This window comes from Hyla sarda, unplaced genomic scaffold, assembly GCF_029499605.1.
Source record: "Hyla sarda isolate aHylSar1 unplaced genomic scaffold, aHylSar1.hap1 scaffold_330, whole genome shotgun sequence".
NCBI lineage: Eukaryota > Metazoa > Chordata > Amphibia > Anura > Hylidae > Hyla > Hyla sarda.
The window spans coordinates 293,393-319,697 of NW_026610043.1; the positions used below are offsets into that span (position 1 = coordinate 293,393).

General features: G+C 43.3%; 15 pseudogenes; all 15 read left to right on the top strand.

The window, feature by feature from the left end:
- Positions 1–750: 750 nt before the first annotated feature.
- Positions 751–1,014, top strand: LOC130330134 (U2 spliceosomal RNA; annotated as a pseudogene).
- Positions 1,015–2,494: 1,480 nt separating this feature from the next.
- LOC130330135 (U2 spliceosomal RNA) lies at positions 2,495–2,758 on the top strand (annotated as a pseudogene).
- A 1,461-nt stretch (positions 2,759–4,219) lies between these two features.
- LOC130330057 (U2 spliceosomal RNA) lies at positions 4,220–4,483 on the top strand (annotated as a pseudogene).
- A 1,495-nt stretch (positions 4,484–5,978) lies between these two features.
- Positions 5,979–6,242, top strand: LOC130330136 (U2 spliceosomal RNA; annotated as a pseudogene).
- Positions 6,243–7,731: 1,489 nt separating this feature from the next.
- LOC130330184 (U2 spliceosomal RNA) lies at positions 7,732–7,997 on the top strand (annotated as a pseudogene).
- A 1,482-nt stretch (positions 7,998–9,479) lies between these two features.
- Positions 9,480–9,743, top strand: LOC130330137 (U2 spliceosomal RNA; annotated as a pseudogene).
- Positions 9,744–11,223: 1,480 nt separating this feature from the next.
- On the top strand, positions 11,224–11,487 carry LOC130330219 (U2 spliceosomal RNA; annotated as a pseudogene).
- A 1,478-nt stretch (positions 11,488–12,965) lies between these two features.
- LOC130330081 (U2 spliceosomal RNA) lies at positions 12,966–13,229 on the top strand (annotated as a pseudogene).
- A 1,484-nt stretch (positions 13,230–14,713) lies between these two features.
- LOC130330138 (U2 spliceosomal RNA) lies at positions 14,714–14,977 on the top strand (annotated as a pseudogene).
- A 1,474-nt stretch (positions 14,978–16,451) lies between these two features.
- On the top strand, positions 16,452–16,715 carry LOC130330139 (U2 spliceosomal RNA; annotated as a pseudogene).
- A 1,479-nt stretch (positions 16,716–18,194) lies between these two features.
- LOC130330140 (U2 spliceosomal RNA) lies at positions 18,195–18,458 on the top strand (annotated as a pseudogene).
- Positions 18,459–19,940: 1,482 nt separating this feature from the next.
- LOC130330142 (U2 spliceosomal RNA) lies at positions 19,941–20,204 on the top strand (annotated as a pseudogene).
- Positions 20,205–21,690: 1,486 nt separating this feature from the next.
- LOC130330144 (U2 spliceosomal RNA) lies at positions 21,691–21,954 on the top strand (annotated as a pseudogene).
- A 1,483-nt stretch (positions 21,955–23,437) lies between these two features.
- Positions 23,438–23,701, top strand: LOC130330145 (U2 spliceosomal RNA; annotated as a pseudogene).
- Positions 23,702–25,186: 1,485 nt separating this feature from the next.
- On the top strand, positions 25,187–25,450 carry LOC130330146 (U2 spliceosomal RNA; annotated as a pseudogene).
- Positions 25,451–26,305: the final 855 nt, after the last annotated feature.

The following is a 26,305-nucleotide window of genomic DNA, read 5'->3' on the forward strand; positions in this document are numbered from 1 at the left end:
AAAGGATGAAGAAAGAAGCATGAAGAAAAAAAAATGTATATGGAGTTGCTGACATGAGTGCAATCTACAAAGCCGTTGAGGCTGATCCTCATGGGAGGATTATTGCACCAGGACCCTTAGCACTTTTAAAATGCCATTCAATGCCACGGGCTAGATGTAAACTGCAGATGACCATGTTGTGGTAGTTACCATGGATACCCAAGTGATGTGTGAGCTAACACATAGGCCCAACAGATTCCAAGAAGGCCAGAATCACCAGCGGCACCACCATCGATTGTCAGGTCACCCGGATTCAGCAAATACCAGAGTCCAAAATGATGCAGGTTTATACTGTTAATTTTCAGTTTATCGTTACAGTTGGTGTTATTCCATGTCGGAAGGGACGCAGCTACAGCCAGTGGGGTAACTAGAGACAGGCAGGCAGCTATGTGCAACAAAGGTAGGCGTGTTGTTTTCATATGCAGATCTGAAATATTGTCTTATATGCAAGAGGAGGAGTGATGGGGGTTCAGGCAAAAGCCAGGCTATGGATTGCATTGCTAAATGCTCCATCAGAGTGCAATGGTCGCCTGTCCTTTTTTTAAGTGATGATGTGGGTTTAGCCTGTGCTGTATGTATGTATGGGTGGCTGACTGCCACCCACCCAGAAAGTGTATGGGAGGCTGGTTGGCTGCCAGCCTTCCTTCCATTCCTATGAGTAATGTGAGTGCTCATGAAGGGGACATGGTTGGGTCCACCCCTTTCCCGGTTATCCCCTCTAGGCCTTTTGGCTTAGATCAAGTGTAAAAAAAGAAAGGATCTTGCGACAGATCGCATCCTGAGGCACGTTTTTTTTTGTGTGAATACTTGCACTTGGGTGACTTGTGAGCACATACTGATACATACGTTCCCTATCTGGGGACCATAAATTAAATGGATTTTTGAGAAAGGGAGCTGATTTGGAAGCTTGCTTCTGTCGCCCTATGCATTGACCCGATGTGGCAGTATCTTCGGGTAGTGAACAGTGCACCACCCCATTCCAGTGTTAAACAAGAAAGATTCTCATTTAATCCTCCGTGGGTGAGAATTTGAGTTTGAGAATTGGAGACCAAAATGATGAGTTGCACTGACTGGTTTATGAACGTCTATTCATTTAGCGTTTTAATGACCATGTTTGCACACTGATTGGTGTAAAAAAATAAAATAAAACTAAATAATAATAATCTAGCACACCTGTGCAGGTTTGACATGACATGACAGGTAGCTGTCTTGTGGGTGGTGCTGAATCCTGTTAAATGACATGAGGGTCTCATGCCTATACACAAGGGTGTGTCATTGCTGTTGCTTGACCATGCATTGGTTTCTGTGGTCAGTGAATGATAAAAACAAAATTTACCATCCATTGATGGATGGGAAATCCGCCATGAGGCATTTGTTTTTAGAAACTGCTGCTCACAACCAATGTTGCAATGGAGTGTCTCCATCTGCTGGTGGTATTGGAAAGGCATTAGTGCTATGACAGGGTCTGAAGAAGAAGAAGAAGAAGAAGAAGAAGAAGACGGAAAAAAATATATATAAAAAGAAAAAGAGAGAGAGAGAGAGAGACTGACTTAGTGAGCGAGTGAGTGAGAGAGTGAGAGTGAGTGAGAGTGAATGAGTGAGTGAGTGATTGAGTGAGTGAGTGAGTGAGTGAGTGAGAACAAATGAGTTAAAGCAAGTGAGTGAGAGAGATCGAATGAATGAAAGTCTGAATGACAGAAAGAAAAAAGGATGAAGAAAGAAGCATGAAGAAAAAAAAATGTATATGGAGTTGCTGACATGAGTGCAATCTACAAAGCCGTTGAGGCTGATCCTCATGGGAGGATTATTGCACCAGGACCCTTAGCACTTTTAAAATGCCATTCAATGCCACGGGCTAGATGTAAACTGCAGATGACCATGTTGTGGTAGTTACCATGGATACCCAAGTGATGTGTGAGCTAACACATAGGCCCAACAGATTCCAAGAAGGCCAGAATCACCAGCGGCACCACCATCGATTGTCAGGTCACCCGGATTCAGCAAATACCAGAGTCCAAAATGATGCAGGTTTATACTGTTAATTTTCAGTTTATCGTTACAGTTGGTGTTATTCCATGTCGGAAGGGACGCAGCTACAGCCAGTGGGGTAACTAGAGACAGGCAGGCAGCTATGTGCAACAAAGGTAGGCGTGTTGTTTTCATATGCAGATCTGAAATATTGTCTTATATGCAAGAGGAGGAGTGATGGGGGTTCAGGCAAAAGCCAGGCTATGGATTGCATTGCTAAATGCTCCATCAGAGTGCAATGGTCGCCTGTCCTTTTTTTAAGTGATGATGTGGGTTTAGCCTGTGCTGTATGTATGTATGGGTGGCTGACTGCCACCCACCCAGAAAGTGTATGGGAGGCTGGTTGGCTGCCAGCCTTCCTTCCATTCCTATGAGTAATGTGAGTGCTCATGAAGGGGACATGGTTGGGTCCACCCCTTTCCCGGTTATCCCCTCTAGGCCTTTTGGCTTAGATCAAGTGTAAAAAAAGAAAGGATCTTGCGACAGATCGCATCCTGAGGCACGTTTTTTTTTGTGTGAATACTTGCACTTGGGTGACTTGTGAGCACATACTGATACATACGTTCCCTATCTGGGGACCATAAATTAAATGGATTTTTGAGAAAGGGAGCTGATTTGGAAGCTTGCTTCTGTCGCCCTATGCATTGACCCGATGTGGCAGTATCTTCGGGTAGTGAACAGTGCACCACCCCATTCCAGTGTTAAACAAGAAAGATTCTCATTTAATCCTCCGTGGGTGAGAATTTGAGTTTGAGAATTGGAGACCAAAATGATGAGTTGCACTGACTGGTTTATGAACGTCTATTCATTTAGCGTTTTAATGACCATGTTTGCACACTGATTGGTGTAAAAAAATAAAATAAAACTAAATAATAATAATCTAGCACACCTGTGCAGGTTTGACATGACATGACAGGTAGCTGTCTTGTGGGTGGTGCTGAATCCTGTTAAATGACATGAGGGTCTCATGCCTATACACAAGGGTGTGTCATTGCTGTTGCTTGACCATGCATTGGTTTCTGTGGTCAGTGAATGATAAAAACAAAATTTACCATCCATTGATGGATGGGAAATCCGCCATGAGGCATTTGTTTTTAGAAACTGCTGCTCACAACCAATGTTGCAATGGAGTGTCTCCATCTGCTGGTGGTATTGGAAAGGCATTAGTGCTATGACAGGGTCTGAAGAAGAAGAAGAAGACGGAAAAAAATATATATAAAAAGAAAAAGAGAGAGAGAGAGACTGACTTAGTGAGCGAGTGAGTGAGAGAGTGAGAGTGAGTGAGAGTGAATGAGTGAGTGAGTGATTGAGTGAGTGAGTGAGTGAGTGAGTGAGAACAAATGAGTTAAAGCAAGTGAGTGAGAGAGATCGAATGAATGAAAGTCTGAATGACAGAAAGAAAAAAGGATGAAGAAAGAAGCATGAAGAAAAAAAAATGTATATGGAGTTGCTGACATGAGTGCAATCTACAAAGCCGTTGAGGCTGATCCTCATGGGAGGATTATTGCACCAGGACCCTTAGCACTTTTAAAATGCCATTCAATGCCACGGGCTAGATGTAAACTGCAGATGACCATGTTGTGGTAGTTACCATGGATACCCAAGTGATGTGTGAGCTAACACATAGGCCCAACAGATTCCAAGAAGGCCAGAATCACCAGCGGCACCACCATCGATTGTCAGGTCACCCGGATTCAGCAAATACCAGAGTCCAAAATGATGCAGGTTTATACTGTTAATTTTCAGTTTATCGTTACAGTTGGTGTTATTCCATGTCGGAAGGGACGCAGCTACAGCCAGTGGGGTAACTAGAGACAGGCAGGCAGCTATGTGCAACAAAGGTAGGCGTGTTGTTTTCATATGCAGATCTGAAATATTGTCTTATATGCAAGAGGAGGAGTGATGGGGGTTCAGGCAAAAGCCAGGCTATGGATTGCATTGCTAAATGCTCCATCAGAGTGCAATGGTCGCCTGTCCTTTTTTTAAGTGATGATGTGGGTTTAGCCTGTGCTGTATGTATGTATGGGTGGCTGACTGCCACCCACCCAGAAAGTGTATGGGAGGCTGGTTGGCTGCCAGCCTTCCTTCCATTCCTATGAGTAATGTGAGTGCTCATGAAGGGGACATGGTTGGGTCCACCCCTTTCCCGGTTATCCCCTCTAGGCCTTTTGGCTTAGATCAAGTGTAAAAAAAGAAAGGATCTTGCGACATATCGCATCCTGAGGCACGTTTTTTTTTGTGTGAATACTTGCACTTGGGTGACTTGTGAGCACATACTGATACATACGTTCCCTATCTGGGGACCATAAATTAAATGGATTTTTGAGAAAGGGAGCTGATTTGGAAGCTTGCTTCTGTCGCCCTATGCATTGACCCGATGTGGCAGTATCTTCGGGTAGTGAACAGTGCACCACCCCATTCCAGTGTTAAACAAGAAAGATTCTCATTTAATCCTCCGTGGGTGAGAATTTGAGTTTGAGAATTGGAGACCAAAATGATGAGTTGCACTGACTGGTTTATGAACGTCTATTCATTTAGCGTTTTAATGACCATGTTTGCACACTGATTGGTGTAAAAAAATAAAATAAAACTAAATAATAATAATCTAGCACACCTGTGCAGGTTTGACATGACATGACAGGTAGCTGTCTTGTGGGTGGTGCTGAATCCTGTTAAATGACATGAGGGTCTCATGCCTATACACAAGGGTGTGTCATTGCTGTTGCTTGACCATGCATTGGTTTCTGTGGTCAGTGAATGATAAAAACAAAATTTACCATCCATTGATGGATGGGAAATCCGCCATGAGGCATTTGTTTTTAGAAACTGCTGCTCACAACCAATGTTGCAATGGAGTGTCTCCATCTGCTGGTGGTATTGGAAAGGCATTAGTGCTATGACAGGGTCTGAAGAAGAAGAAGAAGAAGAAGAAGAAGAAGAAGAAGAAGACGGAAAAAAATATATATAAAAAGAAAAAGAGAGAGAGAGAGAGAGAGACTGACTTAGTGAGCGAGTGAGTGAGAGAGTGAGAGTGAGTGAGAGTGAATGAGTGAGTGAGTGATTGAGTGAGTGAGTGAGTGAGTGAGTGAGTGAGAACAAATGAGTTAAAGCAAGTGAGTGAGAGAGATCGAATGAATGAAAGTCTGAATGACAGAAAGAAAAAAGGATGAAGAAAGAAGCATGAAGAAAAAAAAATGTATATGGAGTTGCTGACATGAGTGCAATCTACAAAGCCGTTGAGGCTGATCCTCATGGGAGGATTATTGCACCAGGACCCTTAGCACTTTTAAAATGCCATTCAATGCCACGGGCTAGATGTAAACTGCAGATGACCATGTTGTGGTAGTTACCATGGATACCCAAGTGATGTGTGAGCTAACACATAGGCCCAACAGATTCCAAGAAGGCCAGAATCACCAGCGGCACCACCATCGATTGTCAGGTCACCCGGATTCAGCAAATACCAGAGTCCAAAATGATGCAGGTTTATACTGTTAATTTTCAGTTTATCGTTACAGTTGGTGTTATTCCATGTCGGAAGGGACGCAGCTACAGCCAGTGGGGTAACTAGAGACAGGCAGGCAGCTATGTGCAACAAAGGTAGGCGTGTTGTTTTCATATGCAGATCTGAAATATTGTCTTATATGCAAGAGGAGGAGTGATGGGGGTTCAGGCAAAAGCCAGGCTATGGATTGCATTGCTAAATGCTCCATCAGAGTGCAATGGTCGCCTGTCCTTTTTTTAAGTGATGATGTGGGTTTAGCCTGTGCTGTATGTATGTATGGGTGGCTGACTGCCACCCACCCAGAAAGTGTATGGGAGGCTGGTTGGCTGCCAGCCTTCCTTCCATTCCTATGAGTAATGTGAGTGCTCATGAAGGGGACATGGTTGGGTCCACCCCTTTCCCGGTTATCCCCTCTAGGCCTTTTGGCTTAGATCAAGTGTAAAAAAAGAAAGGATCTTGCGACAGATCGCATCCTGAGGCACGTTTTTTTTTGTGTGAATACTTGCACTTGGGTGACTTGTGAGCACATACTGATACATACGTTCCCTATCTGGGGACCATAAATTAAATGGATTTTTGAGAAAGGGAGCTGATTTGGAAGCTTGCTTCTGTCGCCCTATGCATTGACCCGATGTGGCAGTATCTTCGGGTAGTGAACAGTGCACCACCCCATTCCAGTGTTAAACAAGAAAGATTCTCATTTAATCCTCCGTGGGTGAGAATTTGAGTTTGAGAATTGGAGACCAAAATGATGAGTTGCACTGACTGGTTTATGAACGTCTATTCATTTAGCGTTTTAATGACCATGTTTGCACACTGATTGGTGTAAAAAAATAAAATAAAACTAAATAATAATAATCTAGCACACCTGTGCAGGTTTGACATGACATGACAGGTAGCTGTCTTGTGGGTGGTGCTGAATCCTGTTAAATGACATGAGGGTCTCATGCCTATACACAAGGGTGTGTCATTGCTGTTGCTTGACCATGCATTGGTTTCTGTGGTCAGTGAATGATAAAAACTAAATTTACCATCCATTGATGGATGGGAAATCCGCCATGAGCCATTTGTTTTTAGAAACTGCTGCTCACAACCAATGTTGCAATGGAGTGTCTCCATCTGCTGGTGGTATTGGAAAGGCATTAGTGCTATGACAGGGTCTGAAGAAGAAGAAGAAGAAGAAGAAGAAGAAGAAGAAGAAGACGGAAAAATATATATATAAAAAGAAAAAGAGAGAGAGAGAGAGAGACTGACTTAGTGAGCGAGTGAGTGAGAGAGTGAGAGTGAGTGAGAGTGAATGAGTGAGTGAGTGATTGAGTGAGTGAGTGAGTGAGTGAGTGAGAACAAATGAGTTAAAGCAAGTGAGTGAGAGAGATCGAATGAATGAAAGTCTGAATGACAGAAAGAAAAAAGGATGAAGAAAGAAGCATGAAGAAAAAAAAATGTATATGGAGTTGCTGACATGAGTGCAATCTACAAAGCCGTTGAGGCTGATCCTCATGGGAGGATTATTGCACCAGGACCCTTAGCACTTTTAAAATGCCATTCAATGCCACGGGCTAGATGTAAACTGCAGATGACCATGTTGTGGTAGTTACCATGGATACCCAAGTGATGTGTGAGCTAACACATAGGCCCAACAGATTCCAAGAAGGCCAGAATCACCAGCGGCACCACCATCGATTGTCAGGTCACCCGGATTCAGCAAATACCAGAGTCCAAAATGATGCAGGTTTATACTGTTAATTTTCAGTTTATCGTTACAGTTGGTGTTATTCCATGTCGGAAGGGACGCAGCTACAGCCAGTGGGGTAACTAGAGACAGGCAGGCAGCTATGTGCAACAAAGGTAGGCGTGTTGTTTTCATATGCAGATCTGAAATATTGTCTTATATGCAAGAGGAGGAGTGATGGGGGTTCAGGCAAAAGCCAGGCTATGGATTGCATTGCTAAATGCTCCATCAGAGTGCAATGGTCGCCTGTCCTTTTTTTAAGTGATGATGTGGGTTTAGCCTGTGCTGTATGTATGTATGGGTGGCTGACTGCCACCCACCCAGAAAGTGTATGGGAGGCTGGTTGGCTGCCAGCCTTCCTTCCATTCCTATGAGTAATGTGAGTGCTCATGAAGGGGACATGGTTGGGTCCACCCCTTTCCCGGTTATCCCCTCTAGGCCTTTTGGCTTAGATCAAGTGTAAAAAAAGAAAGGATCTTGCGACAGATCGCATCCTGAGGCACGTTTTTTTTTTTGTGTGAATAGTTGCACTTGGGTGACTTGTGAGCACATACTGATACATACGTTCCCTATCTGGGGACCATAAATTAAATGGATTTTTGAGAAAGGGAGCTGATTTGGAAGCTTGCTTCTGTCGCCCTATGCATTGACCCGATGTGGCAGTATCTTCGGGTAGTGAACAGTGCACCACCCCATTCCAGTGTTAAACAAGAAAGATTCTCATTTAATCCTCCGTGGGTGAGAATTTGAGTTTGAGAATTGGAGACCAAAATGATGAGTTGCACTGACTGGTTTATGAACGTCTATTCATTTAGCGTTTTAATGACCATGTTTGCACACTGATTGGTGTAAAAAAATAAAATAAAACTAAATAATAATAATCTAGCACACCTGTGCAGGTTTGACATGACATGACAGGTAGCTGTCTAGTGGGTGGTGCTGAATCCTGTTAAATGACATGAGGGTCTCATGCCTATACACAAGGGTGTGTCATTGCTGTTGCTTGACCATGCATTGGTTTCTGTGGTCAGTGAATGATAAAAACAAAATTTACCATCCATTGATGGATGGGAAATCCGCCATGAGGCATTTGTTTTTAGAAACTGCTGCTCACAACCAATGTTGCAATGGAGTGTCTCCATCTGCTGGTGGTATTGGAAAGGCATTAGTGCTATGACAGGGTCTGAAGAAGAAGAAGAAGAAGAAGAAGAAGAAGAAGAAGACGGAAAAAAATATATATAAAAAGAAAAAGAGAGAGAGAGAGAGAGACTGACTTAGTGAGCGAGTGAGTGAGAGAGTGAGAGTGAGTGAGAGTGAATGAGTGAGTGAGTGATTGAGTGAGTGAGTGAGTGAGTGAGAACAAATGAGTTAAAGCAAGTGAGTGAGAGAGATCGAATGAATGAAAGTCTGAATGACAGAAAGAAAAAAGGATGAAGAAAGAAGCATGAAGAAAAAAAAATGTATATGGAGTTGCTGACATGAGTGCAATCTACAAAGCCGTTGAGGCTGATCCTCATGGGAGGATTATTGCACCAGGACCCTTAGCACTTTTAAAATGCCATTCAATGCCACGGGCTAGATGTAAACTGCAGATGACCATGTTGTGGTAGTTACCATGGATACCCAAGTGATGTGTGAGCTAACACATAGGCCCAACAGATTCCAAGAAGGCCAGAATCACCAGCGGCACCACCATCGATTGTCAGGTCACCCGGATTCAGCAAATACCAGAGTCCAAAATGATGCAGGTTTATACTGTTAATTTTCAGTTTATCGTTACAGTTGGTGTTATTCCATGTCGGAAGGGACGCAGCTACAGCCAGTGGGGTAACTAGAGACAGGCAGGCAGCTATGTGCAACAAAGGTAGGCGTGTTGTTTTCATATGCAGATCTGAAATATTGTCTTATATGCAAGAGGAGGAGTGATAGGGGTTCAGGCAAAAGCCAGGCTATGGATTGCATTGCTAAATGCTCCATCAGAGTGCAATGGTCGCCTGTCCTTTTTTTAAGTGATGATGTGGGTTTAGCCTGTGCTGTATGTATGTATGGGTGGCTGACTGCCACCCACCCAGAAAGTGTATGGGAGGCTGGTTGGCTGCCAGCCTTCCTTCCATTCCTATGAGTAATGTGAGTGCTCATGAAGGGGACATGGTTGGGTCCACCCCTTTCCCGGTTATCCCCTCTAGGCCTTTTGGCTTAGATCAAGTGTAAAAAAAGAAAGGATCTTGCGACAGATCGCATCCTGAGGCACGTTTTTTTTTGTGTGAATACTTGCACTTGGGTGACTTGTGAGCACATACTGATACATACGTTCCCTATCTGGGGACCATAAATTAAATGGATTTTTGAGAAAGGGAGCTGATTTGGAAGCTTGCTTCTGTCGCCCTATGCATTGACCCGATGTGGCAGTATCTTCGGGTAGTGAACAGTGCACCACCCCATTCCAGTGTTAAACAAGAAAGATTCTCATTTAATCCTCCGTGGGTGAGAATTTGAGTTTGAGAATTGGAGACCAAAATGATGAGTTGCACTGACTGGTTTATGAACGTCTATTCATTTAGCGTTTTAATGACCATGTTTGCACACTGATTGGTGTAAAAAAATAAAATAAAACTAAATAATAATAATCTAGCACACCTGTGCAGGTTTGACATGACATGACAGGTAGCTGTCTTGTGGGTGGTGCTGAATCCTGTTAAATGACATGAGGGTCTCATGCCTATACACAAGGGTGTGTCATTGCTGTTGCTTGACCATGCATTGGTTTCTGTGGTCAGTGAATGATAAAAACAAAATTTACCATCCATTGATGGATGGGAAATCCGCCATGAGGCATTTGTTTTTAGAAACTGCTGCTCACAACCAATGTTGCAATGGAGTGTCTCCATCTGCTGGTGGTATTGGAAAGGCATTAGTGCTATGACAGGGTCTGAAGAAGAAGAAGAAGAAGAAGAAGAAGAAGAAGAAGACGGAAAAAAATATATATAAAAAGAAAAAGAGAGAGAGAGAGAGACTGACTTAGTGAGCGAGTGAGTGAGAGAGTGAGAGTGAGTGAGAGTGAATGAGTGAGTGAGTGATTGAGTGAGTGAGTGAGTGAGTGAGAACAAATGAGTTAAAGCAAGTGAGTGAGAGAGATCGAATGAATGAAAGTCTGAATGACAGAAAGAAAAAAGGATGAAGAAAGAAGCATGAAGAAAAAAAAATGTATATGGAGTTGCTGACATGAGTGCAATCTACAAAGCCGTTGAGGCTGATCCTCATGGGAGGATTATTGCACCAGGACCCTTAGCACTTTTAAAATGCCATTCAATGCCACGGGCTAGATGTAAACTGCAGATGACCATGTTGTGGTAGTTACCATGGATACCCAAGTGATGTGTGAGCTAACACATAGGCCCAACAGATTCCAAGAAGGCCAGAATCACCAGCGGCACCACCATCGATTGTCAGGTCACCCGGATTCAGCAAATACCAGAGTCCAAAATGATGCAGGTTTATACTGTTAATTTTCAGTTTATCGTTACAGTTGGTGTTATTCCATGTCGGAAGGGACGCAGCTACAGCCAGTGGGGTAACTAGAGACAGGCAGGCAGCTATGTGCAACAAAGGTAGGCGTGTTGTTTTCATATGCAGATCTGAAATATTGTCTTATATGCAAGAGGAGGAGTGATGGGGGTTCAGGCAAAAGCCAGGCTATGGATTGCATTGCTAAATGCTCCATCAGAGTGCAATGGTCGCCTGTCCTTTTTTTAAGTGATGATGTGGGTTTAGCCTGTGCTGTATGTATGTATGGGTGGCTGACTGCCACCCACCCAGAAAGTGTATGGGAGGCTGGTTGGCTGCCAGCCTTCCTTCCATTCCTATGAGTAATGTGAGTGCTCATGAAGGGGACATGGTTGGGTCCACCCCTTTCCCGGTTATCCCCTCTAGGCCTTTTGGCTTAGATCAAGTGTAAAAAAAGAAAGGATCTTGCGACAGATCGCATCCTGAGGCACGTTTTTTTTTGTGTGAATACTTGCACTTGGGTGACTTGTGAGCACATACTGATACATACGTTCCCTATCTGGGGACCATAAATTAAATGGATTTTTGAGAAAGGGAGCTGATTTGGAAGCTTGCTTCTGTCGCCCTATGCATTGACCCAATGTGGCAGTATCTTCGTGTAGTGAACAGTGCACCACCCCATTCCAGTGTTAAACAAGAAAGATTCTCATTTAATCCTCCGTGGGTGAGAATTTGAGTTTGAGAATTGGAGACCAAAATGATGAGTTGCACTGACTGGTTTATGAACGTCTATTCATTTAGCGTTTTAATGACCATGTTTGCACACTGATTGGTGTAAAAAAATAAAATAAAACTAAATAATAATAATCTAGCACACCTGTGCAGGTTTGACATGACATGACAGGTAGCTGTCTTGTGGGTGGTGCTGAATCCTGTTAAATGACATGAGGGTCTCATGCCTATACACAAGGGTGTGTCATTGCTGTTGCTTGACCATGCATTGGTTTCTGTGGTCAGTGAATGATAAAAACAAAATTTACCATCCATTGATGGATGGGAAATCCGCCATGAGGCATTTGTTTTTAGAAACTGCTGCTCACAACCAATGTTGCAATGGAGTGTCTCCATCTGCTGGTGGTATTGGAAAGGCATTAGTGCTATGACAGGGTCTGAAGAAGAAGAAGAAGAAGAAGAAGAAGAAGAAGACGGAAAAAAATATATATAAAAAGAAAAAGAGAGAGAGAGAGAGAGACTGACTTAGTGAGCGAGTGAGTGAGAGAGTGAGAGTGAGTGAGAGTGAATGAGTGAGTGAGTGATTGAGTGAGTGAGTGAGTGAGTGAGAACAAATGAGTTAAAGCAAGTGAGTGAGAGAGATCGAATGAATGAAAGTCTGAATGACAGAAAGAAAAAAGGATGAAGAAAGAAGCATGAAGAAAAAAAAATGTATATGGAGTTGCTGACATGAGTGCAATCTACAAAGCCGTTGAGGCTGATCCTCATGGGAGGATTATTGCACCAGGACCCTTAGCACTTTTAAAATGCCATTCAATGCCACGGGCTAGATGTAAACTGCAGATGACCATGTTGTGGTAGTTACCATGGATACCCAAGTGATGTGTGAGCTAACACATAGGCCCAACAGATTCCAAGAAGGCCAGAATCACCAGCGGCACCACCATCGATTGTCAGGTCACCCGGATTCAGCAAATACCAGAGTCCAAAATGATGCAGGTTTATACTGTTAATTTTCAGTTTATCGTTACAGTTGGTGTTATTCCATGTCGGAAGGGACGCAGCTACAGCCAGTGGGGTAACTAGAGACAGGCAGGCAGCTATGTGCAACAAAGGTAGGCGTGTTGTTTTCATATGCAGATCTGAAATATTGTCTTATATGCAAGAGGAGGAGTGATGGGGGTTCAGGCAAAAGCCAGGCTATGGATTGCATTGCTAAATGCTCCATCAGAGTGCAATGGTCGCCTGTCCTTTTTTAAGTGATGATGTGGGTTTAGCCTGTGCTGTATGTATGTATGGGTGGCTGACTGCCACCCACCCAGAAAGTGTATGGGAGGCTGGTTGGCTGCCAGCCTTCCTTCCATTCCTATGAGTAATGTGAGTGCTCATGAAGGGGACATGGTTGGGTCCACCCCTTTCCCGGTTATCCCCTCTAGGCCTTTTGGCTTAGATCAAGTGTAAAAAAAGAAAGGATCTTGCGACAGATCGCATCCTGAGGCACGTTTTTTTTTGTGTGAATACTTCCACTTGGGTGACTTGTGAGCACATACTGATACATACGTTCCCTATCTGGGGACCATAAATTAAATGGATTTTTGAGAAAGGGAGCTGATTTGGAAGCTTGCTTCTGTCGCCCTATGCATTGACCCGATGTGGCAGTATCTTCGGGTAGTGAACAGTGCACCACCCCATTCCAGTGTTAAACAAGAAAGATTCTCATTTAATCCTCCGTGGGTGAGAATTTGAGTTTGAGAATTGGAGACCAAAATGATGAGTTGCACTGACTGGTTTATGAACGTCTATTCATTTAGCGTTTTAATGACCATGTTTGCACACTGATTGGTGTAAAAAAATAAAATAAAACTAAATAATAATAATCTAGCACACCTGTGCAGGTTTGACATGACATGACAGGTAGCTGTCTTGTGGGTGGTGCTGAATCCTGTTAAATGACATGAGGGTCTCATGCCTATACACAAGGGTGTGTCATTGCTGTTGCTTGACCATGCATTGGTTTCTGTGGTCAGTGAATGATAAAAACAAAATTTACCATCCATTGATGGATGGGAAATCCGCCATGAGGCATTTGTTTTTAGAAACTGCTGCTCACAACCAATGTTGCAATGGAGTGTCTCCATCTGCTGGTGGTATTGGAAAGGCATTAGTGCTATGACAGGGTCTGAAGAAGAAGAAGAAGAAGAAGAAGAAGAAGAAGAAGAAGAAGACGGAAAAAAATATATATAAAAAGAAAAAGAGAGAGAGAGAGAGAGACTGACTTAGTGAGCGAGTGAGTGAGAGAGTGAGAGTGAGTTAGAGTGAATGAGTGAGTGATTGAGTGAGTGAGTGAGTGAGTGAGAACAAATGAGTTAAAGCAAGTGAGTGAGAGAGATCGAATGAATGAAAGTCTGAATGACAGAAAGAAAAAAGGATGAAGAAAGAAGCATGAAGAAAAAAAAATGTATATGGAGTTGCTGACATGAGTGCAATCTACAAAGCCGTTGAGGCTGATCCTCATGGGAGGATTATTGCACCAGGACCCTTAGCACTTTTAAAATGCCATTCAATGCCACGGGCTAGATGTAAACTGCAGATGACCATGTTGTGGTAGTTACCATGGATACCCAAGTGATGTGTGAGCTAACACATAGGCCCAACAGATTCCAAGAAGGCCAGAATCACCAGCGGCACCACCATCGATTGTCAGGTCACCCGGATTCAGCAAATACCAGAGTCCAAAATGATGCAGGTTTATACTGTTAATTTTCAGTTTATCGTTACAGTTGGTGTTATTCCATGTCGGAAGGGACGCAGCTACAGCCAGTGGGGTAACTAGAGACAGGCAGGCAGCTATGTGCAACAAAGGTAGGCGTGTTGTTTTCATATGCAGATCTGAAATATTGTCTTATATGCAAGAGGAGGAGTGATGGGGGTTCAGGCAAAAGCCAGGCTATGGATTGCATTGCTAAATGCTCCATCAGAGTGCAATGGTCGCCTGTCCTTTTTTTAAGTGATGATGTGGGTTTAGCCTGTGCTGTATGTATGTATGGGTGGCTGACTGCCACCCACCCAGAAAGTGTATGGGAGGCTGGTTGGCTGCCAGCCTTCCTTCCATTCCTATGAGTAATGTGAGTGCTCATGAAGGGGACATGGTTGGGTCCACCCCTTTCCCGGTTATCCCCTCTAGGCCTTTTGGCTTAGATCAAGTGTAAAAAAAGAAAGGATCTTGCGACAGATCGCATCCTGAGGCACGTTTTTTTTTGTGTGAATACTTGCACTTGGGTGACTTGTGAGCACATACTGATACATACGTTCCCTATCTGGGGACCATAAATTAAATGGATTTTTGAGAAAGGGAGCTGATTTGGAAGCTTGCTTCTGTCGCCCTATGCATTGACCCGATGTGGCAGTATCTTCGGGTAGTGAACAGTGCACCACCCCATTCCAGTGTTAAACAAGAAAGATTCTCATTTAATCCTCCGTGGGTGAGAATTTGAGTTTGAGAATTGGAGACCAAAATGATGAGTTGCACTGACTGGTTTATGAACGTCTATTCATTTAGCGTTTTAATGACCATGTTTGCACACTGATTGGTGTAAAAAAATAAAATAAAACTAAATAATAATAATCTAGCACACCTGTGCAGGTTTGACATGACATGACAGGTAGCTGTCTTGTGGGTGGTGCTGAATCCTGTTAAATGACATGAGGGTCTCATGCCTATACACAAGGGTGTGTCATTGCTGTTGCTTGACCATGCATTGGTTTCTGTGGTCAGTGAATGATAAAAACAAAATTTACCATCCATTGATGGATGGGAAATCCGCCATGAGGCATTTGTTTTTAGAAACTGCTGCTCACAACCAATGTTGCAATGGAGTGTCTCCATCTGCTGGTGGTATTGGAAAGGCATTAGTGCTATGACAGGGTCTGAAGAAGAAGAAGAAGAAGAAGAAGACGGAAAAAAATATATATAAAAAGAAAAAGAGAGAGAGAGAGAGAGACTGACTTAGTGAGCGAGTGAGTGAGAGAGTGAGAGTGAGTGAGAGTGAATGAGTGAGTGAGTGATTGAGTGAGTGAGTGAGTGAGTGAGTGAGAACAAATGAGTTAAAGCAAGTGAGTGAGAGAGATCGAATGAATGAAAGTCTGAATGACAGAAAGAAAAAAGGATGAAGAAAGAAGCATGAAGAAAAAAAAATGTATATGGAGTTGCTGACATGAGTGCAATCTACAAAGCCGTTGAGGCTGATCCTCATGGGAGGATTATTGCACCAGGACCCTTAGCACTTTTAAAATGCCATTCAATGCCACGGGCTAGATGTAAACTGCAGATGACCATGTTGTGGTAGTTACCATGGATACCCAAGTGATGTATGAGCTAACACATAGGCCCAACAGATTCCAAGAAGGCCAGAATCACCAGCGGCACCACCATCGATTGTCAGGTCACCCGGATTCAGCAAATACCAGAGTCCAAAATGATGCAGGTTTATACTGTTAATTTTCAGTTTATCGTTACAGTTGGTGTTATTCCATGTCGGAAGGGACGCAGCTACAGCCAGTGGGGTAACTAGAGACAGGCAGGCAGCTATGTGCAACAAAGGTAGGCGTGTTGTTTTCATATGCAGATCTGAAATATTGTCTTATATGCAAGAGGAGGAGTGATGGGGGTTCAGGCAAAAGCCAGGCTATGGATTGCATTGCTAAATGCTCCATCAGAGTGCAATGGTCGCCTGTCCTTTTTTTAAGTGATGATGTGGGTTTAGCCTGTGCTGTATGTATGTATGGGTGGCTGACTGCCACCCACCCAGAAAGTGTATGGGAGGCTGGTTGGCTGCCAGCCTTCCTTCCATTCCTATGAGTAATGTGAGTGCTCATGAAGGGGACATGGTTGGGTCCACCCCTTTCCTGGTTATCCCCTCTAGGCCTTTTGGCTTAGATCAAGTGTAAAAAAAGAAAGGATCTTGCGACAGATCGCATCCTGAGGCACGTTTTTTTTTGTGTGAATACTTGCACTTGGGTGACTTGTGAGCACATACTGATACATACGTTCCCTATCTGGGGACCATAAATTAAATGGATTTTTGAGAAAGGGAGCTGATTTGGAAGCTTGCTTCTGTCGCCCTATGCATTGACCCGATGTGGCAGTATCTTCGGGTAGTGAACAGTGCACCACCCCATTCCAGTGTTAAACAAGAAAGATTCTCATTTAATCCTCCGTGGGTGAGAATTTGAGTTTGAGAATTGGAGACCAAAATGATGAGTTGCACTGACTGGTTTATGAACGTCTATTCATTTAGCGTTTTAATGACCATGTTTGCACACTGATTGGTGTAAAAAAATAAAATAAAACTAAATAATAATAATCTAGCACACCTGTGCAGGTTTGACATGACATGACAGGTAGCTGTCTTGTGGGTGGTGCTGAATCCTGTTAAATGACATGAGGGTCTCATGCCTATACACAAGGGTGTGTCATTGCTGTTGCTTGACCATGCATTGGTTTCTGTGGTCAGTGAATGATAAAAACAAAATTTACCATCCATTGATGGATGGGAAATCCGCCATGAGGCATTTGTTTTTAGAAACTGCTGCTCACAACCAATGTTGCAATGGAGTGTCTCCATCTGCTGGTGGTATTGGAAAGGCATTAGTGCTATGACAGGGTCTGAAGAAGAAGAAGAAGAAGAAGAAGAAGAAGAAGACGGAAAAAAATATATATAAAAAGAAAAAGAGAGAGAGAGAGACTGACTTAGTGAGCGAGTGAGTGAGAGAGTGAGAGTGAGTGAGAGTGAATGAGTGAGTGAGTGATTGAGTGAGTGAGTGAGTGAGTGAGTGAGAACAAATGAGTTAAAGCAAGTGAGTGAGAGAGATCGAATGAATGAAAGTCTGAATGACAGAAAGAAAAAAGGATGAAGAAAGAAGCATGAAGAAAAAAAAATGTATATGGAGTTGCTGACATGAGTGCAATCTACAAAGCCGTTGAGGCTGATCCTCATGGGAGGATTATTGCACCAGGACCCTTAGCACTTTTAAAATGCCATTCAATGCCACGGGCTAGATGTAAACTGCAGATGACCATGTTGTGGTAGTTACCATGGATACCCAAGTGATGTGTGAGCTAACACATAGGCCCAACAGATTCCAAGAAGGCCAGAATCACCAGCGGCACCACCATCGATTGTCAGGTCACCCGGATTCAGCAAATACCAGAGTCCAAAATGATGCAGGTTTATACTGTTAATTTTCAGTTTATCGTTACAGTTGGTGTTATTCCATGTCGGAAGGGACGCAGCTACAGCCAGTGGGGTAACTAGAGACAGGCAGGCAGCTATGTGCAACAAAGGTAGGCGTGTTGTTTTCATATGCAGATCTGAAATATTGTCTTATATGCAAGAGGAGGAGTGATGGGGGTTCAGGCAAAAGCCAGGCTATGGATTGCATTGCTAAATGCTCCATCAGAGTGCAATGGTCGCCTGTCCTTTTTTTAAGTGATGATGTGGGTTTAGCCTGTGCTGTATGTATGTATGGGTGGCTGACTGCCACCCACCCAGAAAGTGTATGGGAGGCTGGTTGGCTGCCAGCCTTCCTTCCATTCCTATGAGTAATGTGAGTGCTCATGAAGGGGACATGGTTGGGTCCACCCCTTTCCCGGTTATCCCCTCTAGGCCTTTTGGCTTAGATCAAGTGTAAAAAAAGAAAGGATCTTGCGACAGATCGCATCCTGAGGCACGTTTTTTTTTGTGTGAATACTTGCACTTGGGTGACTTGTGAGCACATACTGATACATACGTTCCCTATCTGGGGACCATAAATTAAATGGATTTTTGAGAAAGGGAGCTGATTTGGAAGCTTGCTTCTGTCGCCCTATGCATTGACCCGATGTGGCAGTATCTTCGGGTAGTGAACAGTGCACCACCCCATTCCAGTGTTAAACAAGAAAGATTCTCATTTAATCCTCCGTGGGTGAGAATTTGAGTTTGAGAATTGGAGACCAAAATGATGAGTTGCACTGACTGGTTTATGAACGTCTATTCATTTAGCGTTTTAATGACCATGTTTGCACACTGATTGGTGTAAAAAAATAAAATAAAACTAAATAATAATAATCTAGCACACCTGTGCAGGTTTGACATGACATGACAGGTAGCTGTCTTGTGGGTGGTGCTGAATCCTGTTAAATGACATGAGGGTCTCATGCCTATACACAAGGGTGTGTCATTGCTGTTGCTTGACCATGCATTGGTTTCTGTGGTCAGTGAATGATAAAAACAAAATTTACCATCCATTGATGGATGGGAAATCCGCCATGAGGCATTTGTTTTTAGAAACTGCTGCTCACAACCAATGTTGCAATGGAGTGTCTCCATCTGCTGGTGGTATTGGAAAGGCATTAGTGCTATGACAGGGTCTGAAGAAGAAGAAGAAGAAGAAGAAGAAGAAGAAGAAGACGGAAAAAAATATATATAAAAAGAAAAAGAGAGAGAGAGAGAGAGACTGACTTAGTGAGCGAGTGAGTGAGAGAGTGAGAGTGAGTGAGAGTGAATGAGTGAGTGAGTGATTGAGTGAGTGAGTGAGTGAGTGAGAACAAATGAGTTAAAGCAAGTGAGTGAGAGAGATCGAATGAATGAAAGTCTGAATGACAGAAAGAAAAAAGGATGAAGAAAGAAGCATGAAGAAAAAAAAATGTATATGGAGTTGCTGACATGAGTGCAATCTACAAAGCCGTTGAGGCTGATCCTCATGGGAGGATTATTGCACCAGGACCCTTAGCACTTTTAAAATGCCATTCAATGCCACGGGCTAGATGTAAACTGCAGATGACCATGTTGTGGTAGTTACCATGGATACCCAAGTGATGTGTGAGCTAACACATAGGCCCAACAGATTCCAAGAAGGCCAGAATCACCAGCGGCACCACCATCGATTGTCAGGTCACCCGGATTCAGCAAATACCAGAGTCCAAAATGATGCAGGTTTATACTGTTAATTTTCAGTTTATCGTTACAGTTGGTGTTATTCCATGTCGGAAGGGACGCAGCTACAGCCAGTGGGGTAACTAGAGACAGGCAGGCAGCTATGTGCAACAAAGGTAGGCGTGTTGTTTTCATATGCAGATCTGAAATATTGTCTTATATGCAAGAGGAGGAGTGATGGGGGTTCAGGCAAAAGCCAGGCTATGGATTGCATTGCTAAATGCTCCATCAGAGTGCAATGGTCGCCTGTCCTTTTTTTAAGTGATGATGTGGGTTTAGCCTGTGCTGTATGTATGTATGGGTGGCTGACTGCCACCCACCCAGAAAGTGTATGGGAGGCTGGTTGGCTGCCAGCCTTCCTTCCATTCCTATGAGTAATGTGAGTGCTCATGAAGGGGACATGGTTGGGTCCACCCCTTTCCCGGTTATCCCCTCTAGGCCTTTTGGCTTAGATCAAGTGTAAAAAAAGAAAGGATCTTGCGACAGATCGCATCCTGAGGCACGTTTTTTTTTGTGTGAATACTTGCACTTGGGTGACTTGTGAGCACATACTGATACATACGTTCCCTATCTGGGGACCATAAATTAAATGGATTTTTGAGAAAGGGAGCTGATTTGGAAGCTTGCTTCTGTCGCCCTATGCATTGACCCGATGTGGCAGTATCTTCGGGTAGTGAACAGTGCACCACCCCATTCCAGTGTTAAACAAGAAAGATTCTCATTTAATCCTCCGTGGGTGAGAATTTGAGTTTGAGAATTGGAGACCAAAATGATGAGTTGCACTGACTGGTTTATGAACGTCTATTCATTTAGCGTTTTAATGACCATGTTTGCACACTGATTGGTGTAAAAAAATAAAATAAAACTAAATAATAATAATCTAGCACACCTGTGCAGGTTTGACATGACATGACAGGTAGCTGTCTTGTGGGTGGTGCTGAATCCTGTTAAATGACATGAGGGTCTCATGCCTATACACAAGGGTGTGTCATTGCTGTTGCTTGACCATGCATTGGTTTCTGTGGTCAGTGAATGATAAAAACAAAATTTACCATCCATTGATGGATGGGAAATCCGCCATGAGGCATTTGTTTTTAGAAACTGCTGCTCACAACCAATGTTGCAATGGAGTGTCTCCATCTGCTGGTGGTATTGGAAAGGCATTAGTGCTATGACAGGGTCTGAAGAAGAAGAAGAAGAAGAAGAAGAAGAAGAAGAAGACGGAAAAAAATATATATAAAAAGAAAAAGAGAGAGAGAGAGAGAGACTGACTTAGTGAGCGAGTGAGTGAGAGAGTGAGAGTGAGTGAGAGTGAATGAGTGAGTGAGTGATTGAGTGAGTGAGTGAGTGAGTGAGTGAGAACAAATGAGTTAAAGCAAGTGAGTGAGAGAGATCGAATGAATGAAAGTCTGAATGACAGAAAGAAAAAAGGATGAAGAAAGAAGCATGAAGAAAAAAAAATGTATATGGAGTTGCTGACATGAGTGCAATCTACAAAGCCGTTGAGGCTGATCCTCATGGGAGGATTATTGCACCAGGACCCTTAGCACTTTTAAAATGCCATTCAATGCCACGGGCTAGATGTAAACTGCAGATGACCATGTTGTGGTAGTTACCATGGATACCCAAGTGATGTGTGAGCTAACACATAGGCCCAACAGATTCCAAGAAGGCCAGAATCACCAGCGGCACCACCATCGATTGTCAGGTCACCCGGATTCAGCAAATACCAGAGTCCAAAATGATGCAGGTTTATACTGTTAATTTTCAGTTTATCGTTACAGTTGGTGTTATTCCATGTCGGAAGGGACGCAGCTACAGCCAGTGGGGTAACTAGAGACAGGCAGGCAGCTATGTGCAACAAAGGTAGGCGTGTTGTTTTCATATGCAGATCTGAAATATTGTCTTATATGCAAGAGGAGGAGTGATGGGGGTTCAGGCAAAAGCCAGGCTATGGATTGCATTGCTAAATGCTCCATCAGAGTGCAATGGTCGCCTGTCCTTTTTTTAAGTGATGATGTGGGTTTAGCCTGTGCTGTATGTATGTATGGGTGGCTGACTGCCACCCACCCAGAAAGTGTATGGGAGGCTGGTTGGCTGCCAGCCTTCCTTCCATTCCTATGAGTAATGTGAGTGCTCATGAAGGGGACATGGTTGGGTCCACCCCTTTCCCGGTTATCCCCTCTAGGCCTTTTGGCTTAGATCAAGTGTAAAAAAAGAAAGGATCTTGCGACAGATCGCATCCTGAGGCACGTTTTTTTTTGTGTGAATACTTGCACTTGGGTGACTTGTGAGCACATACTGATACATACGTTCCCTATCTGGGGACCATAAATTAAATGGATTTTTGAGAAAGGGAGCTGATTTGGAAGCTTGCTTCTGTCGCCCTATGCATTGACCCGATGTGGCAGTATCTTCGGGTAGTGAACAGTGCACCACCCCATTCCAGTGTTAAACAAGAAAGATTCTCATTTAATCCTCCGTGGGTGAGAATTTGAGTTTGAGAATTGGAGACCAAAATGATGAGTTGCACTGACTGGTTTATGAACGTCTATTCATTTAGCGTTTTAATGACCATGTTTGCACACTGATTGGTGTAAAAAAATAAAATAAAACTAAATAATAATAATCTAGCACACCTGTGCAGGTTTGACATGACATGACAGGTAGCTGTCTTGTGGGTGGTGCTGAATCCTGTTAAATGACATGAGGGTCTCATGCCTATACACAAGGGTGTGTCATTGCTGTTGCTTGACCATGCATTGGTTTCTGTGGTCAGTGAATGATAAAAACAAAATTTACCATCCATTGATGGATGGGAAATCCGCCATGAGGCATTTGTTTTTAGAAACTGCTGCTCACAACCAATGTTGCAATGGAGTGTCTCCATCTGCTGGTGGTATTGGAAAGGCATTAGTGCTATGACAGGGTCTGAAGAAGAAGAAGAAGAAGAAGAAGAAGAAGAAGACGGAAAAAAATATATATAAAAAGAAAAAGAGAGAGAGAGAGAGAGACTGACTTAGTGAGCGAGTGAGTGAGAGAGTGAGAGTGAGTGAGAGTGAATGAGTGAGTGAGTGATTGAGTGAGTGAGTGAGTGAGTGAGTGAGAACAAATGAGTTAAAGCAAGTGAGTGAGAGAGATCGAATGAATGAAAGTCTGAATGACAGAAAGAAAAAAGGATGAAGAAAGAAGCATGAAGAAAAAAAAATGTATATGGAGTTGCTGACATGAGTGCAATCTACAAAGCCGTTGAGGCTGATCCTCATGGGAGGATTATTGCACCAGGACCCTTAGCACTTTTAAAATGCCATTCAATGCCACGGGCTAGATGTAAACTGCAGATGACCATGTTGTGGTAGTTACCATGGATACCCAAGTGATGTGTGAGCTAACACATAGGCCCAACAGATTCCAAGAAGGCCAGAATCACCAGCGGCACCACCATCGATTGTCAGGTCACCCGGATTCAGCAAATACCAGAGTCCAAAATGATGCAGGTTTATACTGTTAATTTTCAGTTTATCGTTACAGTTGGTGTTATTCCATGTCGGAAGGGACGCAGCTACAGCCAGTGGGGTAACTAGAGACAGGCAGGCAGCTATGTGCAACAAAGGTAGGCGTGTTGTTTTCATATGCAGATCTGAAATATTGTCTTATATGCAAGAGGAGGAGTGATGGGGGTTCAGGCAAAAGCCAGGCTATGGATTGCATTGCTAAATGCTCCATCAGAGTGCAATGGTCGCCTGTCCTTTTTTTAAGTGATGATGTGGGTTTAGCCTGTGCTGTATGTATGTATGGGTGGCTGACTGCCACCCACCCAGAAAGTGTATGGGAGGCTGGTTGGCTGCCAGCCTTCCTTCCATTCCTATGAGTAATGTGAGTGCTCATGAAGGGGACATGGTTGGGTCCACCCCTTTCCCGGTTATCCCCTCTAGGCCTTTTGGCTTAGATCAAGTGTAAAAAAAGAAAGGATCTTGCGACAGATCGCATCCTGAGGCACGTTTTTTTTTGTGTGAATACTTGCACTTGGGTGACTTGTGAGCACATACTGATACATACGTTCCCTATCTGGGGACCATAAATTAAATGGATTTTTGAGAAAGGGAGCTGATTTGGAAGCTTGCTTCTGTCGCCCTATGCATTGACCCGATGTGGCAGTATCTTCGGGTAGTGAACAGTGCACCACCCCATTCCAGTGTTAAACAAGAAAGATTCTCATTTAATCCTCCGTGGGTGAGAATTTGAGTTTGAGAATTGGAGACCAAAATGATGAGTTGCACTGACTGGTTTATGAACGTCTATTCATTTAGCGTTTTAATGACCATGTTTGCACACTGATTGGTGTAAAAAAATAAAATAAAACTAAATAATAATAATCTAGCACACCTGTGCAGGTTTGACATGACATGACAGGTAGCTGTCTTGTGGGTGGTGCTGAATCCTGTTAAATGACATGAGGGTCTCATGCCTATACACAAGGGTGTGTCATTGCTGTTGCTTGACCATGCATTGGTTTCTGTGGTCAGTGAATGATAAAAACAAAATTTACCATCCATTGATGGATGGGAAATCCGCCATGAGGCATTTGTTTTTAGAAACTGCTGCTCACAACCAATGTTGCAATGGAGTGTCTCCATCTGCTGGTGGTATTGGAAAGGCATTAGTGCTATGACAGGGTCTGAAGAAGAAGAAGAAGAAGAAGAAGAAGAAGAAGACGGAAAAAAATATATATAAAAAGAAAAAGAGAGAGAGAGAGAGAGAGACTGACTTAGTGAGCGAGTGAGTGAGAGAGTGAGAGTGAGTGAGAGTGAATGAGTGAGTGAGTGATTGAGTGAGTGAGTGAGTGAGTGAGTGAGAACAAATGAGTTAAAGCAAGTGAGTGAGAGAGATCGAATGAATGAAAGTCTGAATGACAGAAAGAAAAAAGGATGAAGAAAGAAGCATGAAGAAAAAAAAATGTATATGGAGTTGCTGACATGAGTGCAATCTACAAAGCCGTTGAGGCTGATCCTCATGGGAGGATTATTGCACCAGGACCCTTAGCACTTTTAAAATGCCATTCAATGCCACGGGCTAGATGTAAACTGCAGATGACCATGTTGTGGTAGTTACCATGGATACCCAAGTGATGTGTGAGCTAACACATAGGCCCAACAGATTCCAAGAAGGCCAGAATCACCAGCGGCACCACCATCGATTGTCAGGTCACCCGGATTCAGCAAATACCAGAGTCCAAAATGATGCAGGTTTATACTGTTAATTTTCAGTTTATCGTTACAGTTGGTGTTATTCCATGTCGGAAGGGACGCAGCTACAGCCAGTGGGGTAACTAGAGACAGGCAGGCAGCTATGTGCAACAAAGGTAGGCGTGTTGTTTTCATATGCAGATCTGAAATATTGTCTTATATGCAAGAGGAGGAGTGATGGGGGTTCAGGCAAAAGCCAGGCTATGGATTGCATTGCTAAATGCTCCATCAGAGTGCAATGGTCGCCTGTCCTTTTTTTAAGTGATGATGTGGGTTTAGCCTGTGCTGTATGTATGTATGGGTGGCTGACTGCCACCCACCCAGAAAGTGTATGGGAGGCTGGTTGGCTGCCAGCCTTCCTTCCATTCCTATGAGTAATGTGAGTGCTCATGAAGGGGACATGGTTGGGTCCACCCCTTTCCCGGTTATCCCCTCTAGGCCTTTTGGCTTAGATCAAGTGTAAAAAAAGAAAGGATCTTGCGACAGATCGCATCCTGAGGCACGTTTTTTTTTGTGTGAATACTTGCACTTGGGTGACTTGTGAGCACATACTGATACATACGTTCCCTATCTGGGGACCATAAATTAAATGGATTTTTGAGAAAGGGAGCTGATTTGGAAGCTTGCTTCTGTCGCCCTATGCATTGACCCGATGTGGCAGTATCTTCGGGTAGTGAACAGTGCACCACCCCATTCCAGTGTTAAACAAGAAAGATTCTCATTTAATCCTCCGTGGGTGAGAATTTGAGTTTGAGAATTGGAGACCAAAATGATGAGTTGCACTGACTGGTTTATGAACGTCTATTCATTTAGCGTTTTAATGACCATGTTTGCACACTGATTGGTGTAAAAAAATAAAATAAAACTAAATAATAATAATCTAGCACACCTGTGCAGGTTTGACATGACATGACAGGTAGCTGTCTTGTGGGTGGTGCTGAATCCTGTTAAATGACATGAGGGTCTCATGCCTATACACAAGGGTGTGTCATTGCTGTTGCTTGACCATGCATTGGTTTCTGTGGTCAGTGAATGATAAAAACAAAATTTACCATCCATTGATGGATGGGAAATCCGCCATGAGGCATTTGTTTTTAGAAACTGCTGCTCACAACCAATGTTGCAATGGAGTGTCTCCATCTGCTGGTGGTATTGGAAAGGCATTAGTGCTATGACAGGGTCTGAAGAAGAAGAAGAAGAAGAAGAAGAAGAAGAAGAAGACGGAAAAAAATATATATAAAAAGAAAAAGAGAGAGAGAGAGAGAGACTGACTTAGTGAGCGAGTGAGTGAGAGAGTGAGAGTGAGTGAGAGTGAATGAGTGAGTGAGTGATTGAGTGAGTGAGTGAGTGAGTGAGAACAAATGAGTTAAAGCAAGTGAGTGAGAGAGATCGAATGAATGAAAGTCTGAATGACAGAAAGAAAAAAGGATGAAGAAAGAAGCATGAAGAAAAAAAAATGTATATGGAGTTGCTGACATGAGTGCAATCTACAAAGCCGTTGAGGCTGATCCTCATGGGAGGATTATTGCACCAGGACCCTTAGCAC